Here is a 9,303-nt window from a genome sequence, read left to right on the forward strand (position 1 = left end):
CGCCCCGCCCCGCCCCCAGCGGCCCGGGAACTTCGCCCGGGAGGGACTCTGGTTGCTGGAGGTTCGCCGCGGAAAGTGGGGAGACGCGTCTTTCCGCAGGGCTTTCTCTCGCCGGCCCTGGGCCCGGGGCTACGGTGACGGTCGTTCTCTGTTGGGGCCTAGGGTGTGACTGCCCAGCTCGCGCTAGGGCCGGAAAGAAATGCAGTTTTTTTGTTGTTTGTTTGTTTTTGTAGTGGGGATTGAACTCAGGGGTGCTTAATCACTGAGCCACATCTTCGGCCCTTTTTATGTTTTTATTTTTGGAATAGAGTCTCGCTAGGTTGCTTAGGGCCTCGCTAAATTGCTGAGGCTGGCTTTGAATTTGCGTTTCTCCTGCCTCAGCCTCAGGAGCCGCTGGGATTACAGGTTTTGGGCGTCATGCCTGGCAAAGAAATGCAGCTTAAAAAATGATAATAAAATATTTTGCCATAACTGTAGAGGCTTCACTAACTGGCTGCTCCTGCATCTTGCTCTTCTTATCTCCTTGCCCTTCTCCCCATTTCATCCTTCACCTCCCATCCCTACCCACGCCTTGATTCTTTGTTCAAAGTATGCCAAGTGGGACTCTGGTTTAGGAATGCAAGATTTCTAGTATGAATGTATTCTTTTCAACTTGTGACCACACTTCACACCATAATTCATGATGTTCTCAGATCTGTGGGAAATGGCTTGGGCCTTCTCCAGACATGCTTTAGGTGCTGGTTGGAGTTGTGCCCTGTAGGTAACTGTGAGTCAGAAAAGCGATTATATCTTTGTAGGTGAAAGGTGGTGATGTTTTCTTGCCCAAATTATTTGGGAAAGTCATTGTAGTTTTCTATCTGAATGAACAACTAATAGCTAATACTATTAATAATGCCAACCACTATCAGCAATCATTTACTGCCTCCACTAGGCCCAAAGCCCTGTGGCTGGATCTTTACTAATGTCTATTCAATTCATTTCATGCTTCCAACCACCTAGGAAGTGAAGACTTCAGAGCTGTGAAATGTGGCACAGCTGGATTCAGTCCTCTGACTTCCACAGCAGCATCTCCCCAAACAAGCTACACTGTAGGGCACACCTACCTGGTGCTATTCAATTTTGAAAGGGTGGGGATGGTGTTACTGTATTTCCAATAGGAGAAGACAGTTTCTTCCACCCATTTCCCAAATCCCATCCTTTCATATTCATTGAACAAATTTTCCTTAAATGTTCACCATATGCTAGAGTTTTACCACAAAACCTGAAAAATAATAATGCTAGTGTCTCCTCAAAAGTTAAGGAGAGTATAGGGAAGGTGAGAGCAGACAGTAGGCTGTGGAGTAGGGCCAGAACATGTCCAGCTAAATTTTGATTTGTACTGAGGCAGCCCTTCAGAAAGCAGAATGTTTTAATGTTCAACACCAACATACATATAACTGATAATCTTGACTCAAAGTAATTAAAACAGGGCCATAAAAGGAACGGAGATTAGTAAGCACCTTAGCCAAAACCATGAAGGGAATGTTTTTCACCTCTCTCCACTCTTTGACATGTTACCAATGACATGCTGGTTGAGAATCCAGTGACCTCCCTTCTGTTCTTGTTCTTCCTTCTGCTCTGTAGTATTTGGCAGCAGTGATTAATCCTTGAAATTTTAAACTCCTTTTGAATTTTCAGCCCTCCACTTTTATAATTCACCTCTTCCCTTTTTAATCCCTTTTTCTTGAGGCTCTTTCAGTATTATCTCTCTTCTCTTGCTTTTCCTGCCATTCTGCACACTGATGAGTTTTCCTTTGTCTATTTTTTCACCATGCAAACTCCTTATCACTTCCAGCTAAAGCCTGCTGTCCTTCATTGGTCTTACTTCTTCTGATCCTCACACTCTATTTCTAGCCATTTGTAGTATCACCACTTGGACATTCCAAAGGCATCTGTCATTCATCATATCTAAAATGGAAAGTTATTATCTTCTAACCATCTGTCCGTCCTCTCCTATCCATCCAATTCCTTCCTCATTCTGAATCCTACATCTCGAGTTGGATCCCATAGTTTGTTCAGAAAGCTAAATACATGGGTTGAGAAACACATCACTGTGCTCACACAGGGTCTAAGTATTTCTGACATAGTACCAAAGGTTCTGCTAGTGGCCCAACAGAGTGCTTATACTTTATGGACCTTCTGAGAGGAAGCCATTCAAACGTGATAACTACAAAAACAAAGATTCCATTGGAGATTGTTAAGCTGAGGAGTGCCTCATTGTATCACACTGATTTTAGTTGTAGTCCGGTGTGGTTAAACATTGGGAATACATTCTCAAAATGCATCCTTAGGCATTTTTGTTGTGCAAACATCATAGAGTGTATTTATATGAACTAAGATGTCTACAATGTCACTAGGTGATGCAATCTTTTGTGACCATCAGCCTGATATTGACTGAGACATTATGTGGTACATGACTGTACTTGTATAAACTGGACTTAGTTGATTAAAAGGTCTGAAGAACTATATCCCAACTGACTTTATATCATGATTTGCAATTGATGGTACACTTTCATACACATGGACTTAATAGAAAAGAAGTGGTATAAGAGAAAGACAAATCTAGCATAATGACTCAAACTTTGGAGTGCACTGAAAACATACATACTTTACTCTTTAGGCTGAGTTTGATGGAATCAATCAGAGACACACCCTATGAGAAATACTGGTGGTACTTCTCAGATTTTAGATGTTTCCCAGAATCATTAGAGGACACTTATTAAAAATAGAGCTGCCTGTATTCCCTATATCCTAGGATGTCTGATTTGTTAGAGTAGAGGCAGGATCTATGCTCAGATTCTGAGAAAGCTAAAATTTTACTTCAGGAGATTCTGCTTTAGCATATCTGTAGATTGTCACCAGGGACCTGATACCTATAAATATAAATTCCATGAAGGTCAGAGGACCATGTCAGTTTGTTCATCACCCCCAACACAGAGCCTGGCACATAGTAGGTGCTCAATGCAGTTTCATCAATTCTGACTCACTGTGGGCTTCTTTGTTTTGTGTATTCTTTGGCTCTCTGTTGGCCTGTATGTGGTTCAGGGTTCCTCCATGTGGTTCAGGGTTCACAGAGGGATGACATTTGTTTGACAAGGAATGGAGAAGTATAATGTCATCCTGAACTTCTTGCTTGAAGGGACTCTAGGATCTCTGACATTTTCAATAATGTATATCTTTTTCATACCAGAGAAAGTTTGAAATGAATACTTTCTGTTCCTCTAAAAACCAGAAAGCTATATTTATATAAGAAAAGGCAAGTCTCAGTCTCCTCTTGGCCCCAACTCTGCCACATTTCCACATACTTAATTTCCCTTCTCTTTCTTAATGTTTAAGCATTAAAATATCCCTGGGCAGTTTCCCAGAGTCTTCTGGCCAGCTGCTTCCAGTTAAGCACCATTTCTCTCCAAATAGCCAATAATAAAACCCAAACCTTATTAAATGTCCCACTAAATCTTCACAACAACCATTTGAGGCTGGGAACATTACTGTTCATACATAGATAATAAAATTGAGGTTCGCAGTAGTTACATCATTTGCTTCAGGTCAAAAATTCCTGACTGATAATCCTGGGGTCTGAATGGAGGCTGATCTCACCCTCACCCTATACTTTTTAACTTATAGGCTCCTCTCACCCTATACTTTTGACTTTTCAGCAACAAAACAGCTGGAAGTTAGAAATTTGTAGAAAAGATGACTTAAATGTACTAGGAGAGAACACCAATCATCATATAGTCTAGAATTCCTCACTTATTTTCTGGGCCTATTTTCCCTGGTGATAGTAAGGGGCATCCCTGTTGCAGCCTTATAATTTGGGAGCACTCAGGTAAAATAACCTGGGGATGAAGGTGTTGGAAATCAGGAGACAACTAAAGTATGAATTTCAGGATTTGCACATAAAAATTAGATATCTAACACCATCTTTCATATGTTATTTTGCTGTATAAGTTTTGAATGTGTTATTTATTTTATATATGTGTGTGTGTGTGTGTGTGTGCGCGAGCGCATATATATATATATATATATATATATATATGTATATATATTTTTTTTTTTCCAGAGTAGAGAGGGGGAAATCTGCAGGTTTGATCTATTAATTTTTTTCATGTACAGAAAATGTAATTTTATGAGGTTTCTGATACTGATTTTCTTATTTTATTCCAAGAAAATGATTGATAACTTTGACATATGAGAATGGGGGAAAATTTTGCTAATTCGTCCATAATTTGGCTCATTTCTTTTGCCAGTTTTTGAAGAGCTTGCTTTCACATTTCAGTTTAAATCATTTTTAAAATGGAAAATCCTAGCTTTTGCACCATTTTCCTCCATTCTTGGTGGTAGGAAACAACAAAAAATATCAAGGTACATGTGTCTATTCCCTGTTAAGCCTTCAAAGTATCTGAAAGACTAAATAAAGAAGATGATGGTCAGCTACTGCCCTCTGTTGATAGAGTGTGAATTTGCAGTAAACACATTGCCAATTTCAAAGAGCAGAGAGGATGGTTAGGGTTAAGAGAGTGAATGTTAAGAAAACACTAATGGACTAAGAAATTTACTTGTGTCTTAATTTCATAGTTGCTGCACACCCTAGAAATTAAAGAGAAGAAACTTATTCGATTAACAAACTGGCTTCGCTTGGTGTGAAGGGTACAAAATCAAACATGATTAAATCAATTCCTTCTCTGAGGACCCTGAGAATTTATTGTTATTATTTTCCAGGAACTCCTTCAATATTGTTTTAATATTTATCCAAGACATTACAGCTTTTCTGGTGTGGGGGGTACTTGGGATTGAACTCAGGGGAACTCAATCACTAAGCCACATCCCCAAACTTTTTTGTATATTATTTAGAGACAGGGTCTCACTGAGTTGCTTAGGACCTGAGTCACTGAGGCTGGTTTTGAACTCACAATTCTCCTGCATCAGCCTCCCAAGCCTCTGGGATTACAGGTGTGCACACAGTACAGCATTCATCCTTGGCATATCAAAATCTAATGTTGTTTACTTTTTCCTGAATAATGCCAGGTTCTTATAACATTCCATTTTGACCCTTCTTTAAATTTTTATGGCATTTTAATTTTTTATTTCATACACATATGTGCTAACTCTTCAAGACATTACTATTGTTTTATGTAGTTAAGATTTATTTATCAAGATTTAAGCACACACTTGCCATTTTTGTTGTTCTTCATTCCTTACTGTCTGGCTTTCCTTCTGGAATTATTTTCTCCTATTTAATTACTAATTCTCTTAATATTTTCAGAAGTGTGAGTCTGTTGAGGGCAGTTTTTCTCAGGTTTCTTTTACTATTGTTCCTGAAGGGTATTTTTTTCTGGATATTAAAGTCTAGGCTGGCAGTGATTTTCTTTCAGTTTTTTTTTTTTTTTAAAATATTCACATCTGCTGGCTTCCATACGTTTTCATGGAGAAGTACACTGTCCACCTAAAACCTCCTCCTCTGAAGGTAAGAGGTCTTCTTCTCTGGCTACCTTTATAATCTTCTGTTGTCTTTGGTTTTCACTAGTTTGAATTTTCCATAAACATATTTTATTATTTTTTCTGCTTGATATTCATTGGACTTATTGAATCTTTGTGATATGAAAACAATGGTCAACTGGTAGGGTACACTGCTTGCTGAGTTTCCCTACATGGCCCCTGTAGGCCAAGGAAGGAGACACACTGAGTCCCTGAAAATTTTACAAAACTCCCTTTTTGTATAGTAGTTTCCCATTATAGGTATAACAAATTACCAAAAAATTACTGGTCAGCAAATAATGATAGTTTGAGTTCTTCTTTTCCTATTTGTATCCTTTTAATTTCTTTCATCTGTCCAATTCTGGTTAGAGTTTCCAGGACTACGTTGAATAGAAGTGGTGAAAGAGGGCATCCCTGTCTTGTTCCAGTTTTTAGGGGGAATCCTTTCAATTTTTCTCCATTTAGAATGATGTTGGCCTTGGGCAGCATAGATAGCTTTTACAATGTTGAGATATGTTCCTGTTATCCCTAGTTTTTTTTAGTATTTTGAACATGAAGCGGTGCTGTATTTTGTCAAAAGCTTTTTCTGCATCTATTGAGATGATCATGTGATTCTTATCTTTAAGTCTATTGATGTGATGAATTACATTTATTGATTTCCATATGTTAAACCAACCTTGCATCCCTGGGATGAACCCCACTTGATTGTGGTGCACTATCTTTTTAATATGTTTTTGTATTTAGTCTGACAGAATTTTATTGAGAATTTTTGCATCTATGTTCATTAGAGATATTGGCCTGAAGGTTTTTTTTTTTTTTTTTTTTTTTGATGTATCTTTGTCTGATTTTGGTATCAGGGTGATATTGGCCTCACAGAATGAGTTTGGAAGGGTTCCCTCTTTTATATTTCATGGAATAATTTGAGGAGTATTGGTATTATTTCTTTGAAGGTCTTGTAGAACTCATTGTGAATCCTGGGCTTTTCTTGGTGGTAGGCTTTTGATGGTATCTTCTTTTTCATTGCTTGAAATTACTCTACTTAAATTGTGTTTATACTCCTGATTTAGTTTGGGTAGATTATATGACTCTAGAAAATTGTTGATGTCTTCAAGATTTTCTATTTTATTGGAGTATAAACTTCCAAAATAATTTCTAATTATCTTCTGTATTTCAATAGTGTCTGTTGTGATATTTACTTTTTCATCATGAGTTTTAGTAATTTGAGTTTTGTCTCTCCTTCTCTTGTTAGGGTGGCTAAGAGTTTATTAACTGTATTTATTTTTTAAAGAACCAACTTTTTGTTTTGTCAATTTTTTCAATTGTTTCTTTTGTTTTAATTTCATTGATGTCAGCTCTGATTTTAATTATTTCCTGTCTTCTACTACTTTTGGTGCTGATTTGTTCTTCTTTTTTTTTAGGGCTTTGAGATGTAAAGTTAGGTCATTTATTTGTTGATTTCTTATTCTTTTAAGGATGAACTCCATGCAATGAACTTTCCTTCTACTACTGCCTTCAGAGTGTCCCAGAGATTATAAGGTAGTTCTATTTTTAATTTTTTGAGGAATCTCCATATTATTTCCATTATTACTATATGATTTACATTTCCATCAACAGGGGCTGGGGTTGTAGCTCAATAGTTGAGTGCTTGCCTAGCATGTTTGAGGCCCTGAATTTGATCCCTAACACTTTAAACCAAACCAAAACAATAAAATTCCCACACCAGTGTACAGGACTTTCCAACAGAATGCTTTGTTAAACATTTAGATTTTTTTGTCATTAAATGGCTCCACTAAGTAATAGATAATTATCATGTTTTATACACTGTTTCATAGTATAGAAAAATATTGAAATTATGATAGTTTTCCCTTTTTCACACTTGTATAATGGTATTAATAATGCTCATGCAATACTTTGAAACTGCACAGAAACAAGACTGACACAGATAAATAAAAAAATTCTGTGTCCAAGGATAAAGTAACTGTGCAAAATGCCCTAAACTATTTGTTGGCAAAAGCAATATGCTTTCTCAACACTTAAAGTAGAGAAATCTTGTTTTTTTTATCTCTTCAAATTTTACAGTTTATTATACTCAGATTTGAGTCCAGAACAGCTTTTGCTATAAAATAAACCTCACTGTTAAAAGTTCTTATTTGCTTATTTTGAGATAATAGATATAAAAGGGAACATCTAGAAAATTCTCCATAGGTTTTTTCATTTCATATGTATTTTTGACATTCATACATATTTTTATGAAAGCAAATTTGTCACTTAATATTTTTTTTACCTTTAAAACATAGCCATGGTGATTCATACCTATAATTCCATCCAGTAGCTCAACTGGGGAGGTTGAGGCAGGAGGATTGCAAGTTTGAGGCCAGCATGCGTAACTTAGATAGACCGTCTCTCAAAATTAAAAAATTAAAAAGGCCCTGGTTGTAACTCAGTAGTAGAGCAGCCCTGGGTTCAATCCTCAGTACTGCCAATTTTTTTTTTATACTTTACTAATTAAATAATTGTTTTTCTTGATTTATCTATAGTCTCCTCAATATGATATTTTTTTTAGACTACATTGCTTTTCTCATTTTTAGATGAGGAAACCAAAACATTCTTCCCAACTTTGCCCTAGGTTAAATATTAGCTCAGTATCCCCTCCTAATAACACCATCTAGGAGGCAGCCTATGGCCCTTCAGGACCTGTTTCAATCCCCAAACTGAGCAGGGAGAGGCCTATAGGACCTCATCACGTATTTCCAGTTCAGAACCCCCCTTATCAGAATGGCCCCAATTTATATGGCTCCCTGCCAGAGAGTCTGGGGAGCATAAGCTAATTTGAGTTCGTGCTGAATATCTAGATATACTTCCTGCTAGGGAAAATTACTAGGAGATACATCTCCTTACATTCCAAACACATTTTCCACTGCGTTTTGAAATCTTTGAAATCTGTAAAGGCTAAGTAAGTCATCATATAAATATCAGTGCTATTAACAATCACAGAATTAATAAGAATTAATAATGAGCACAAGTGTGTAAAATGCCAGCCTTAGCATAAACGTGATGATACCTCTGTGTGTGACATTTCTGTTTTGCCACAGGGAAAAGCTCTGTGAGCTAGTTACCTAAGTATAGCCAATACTTTATTTCTGTAAATAAATTGCTCATTATCTTATTTTTTGGGTAACTTTTGAAGAATATATTGTTGTGTGGTGAAATATAAAAGTTGTTTTAAACAAAAGGGAAATGAACAACAATTCTATATATCACTTTCATTATCATTATAAAAGTAAGACATGTTCACTTCAAAAAACCTTGAACACACACACACGCACACACACACACACACCCCTCTTTGAAACTACCATCCATGGATTACCTATCAGTTAATAAGTTTAGTTCTATCATCTATCTCATTAAGTGAGGAACAAAGAGTAGGTAGTTTTACATTGCATTTTCCTCAAACCTAACACCGAACCTTTTCTCAGCTTTTTGAAAGTTAATTTAAAACACAACTTTTGTATTGTGGCAGTATGGCCACATAATGTAATACTACTTGACTATGACAAGGAACAAATGATTGATACATGAAACAACAAGGAAGAATTTCAAAATGATTATTATGAGTGAAAAAAGCAATTGATCATGGGTCACAGAATTGTGGAAAGTGTAGCTGTGGATAAGATGGGGGGAACTATGGTAGCTGGATTTTGTCAATTTTTTCCCTTGTCTATGAAAAGTGGAACTATTTATTTATACATACATACATACATACATACATACATACATACATACATA

Source organism: Marmota marmota, unplaced genomic scaffold, assembly GCF_001458135.2.
Source record: "Marmota marmota marmota unplaced genomic scaffold, marMar, whole genome shotgun sequence".
In the NCBI taxonomy this organism is placed as follows: Eukaryota; Metazoa; Chordata; class Mammalia; order Rodentia; family Sciuridae; genus Marmota; species Marmota marmota.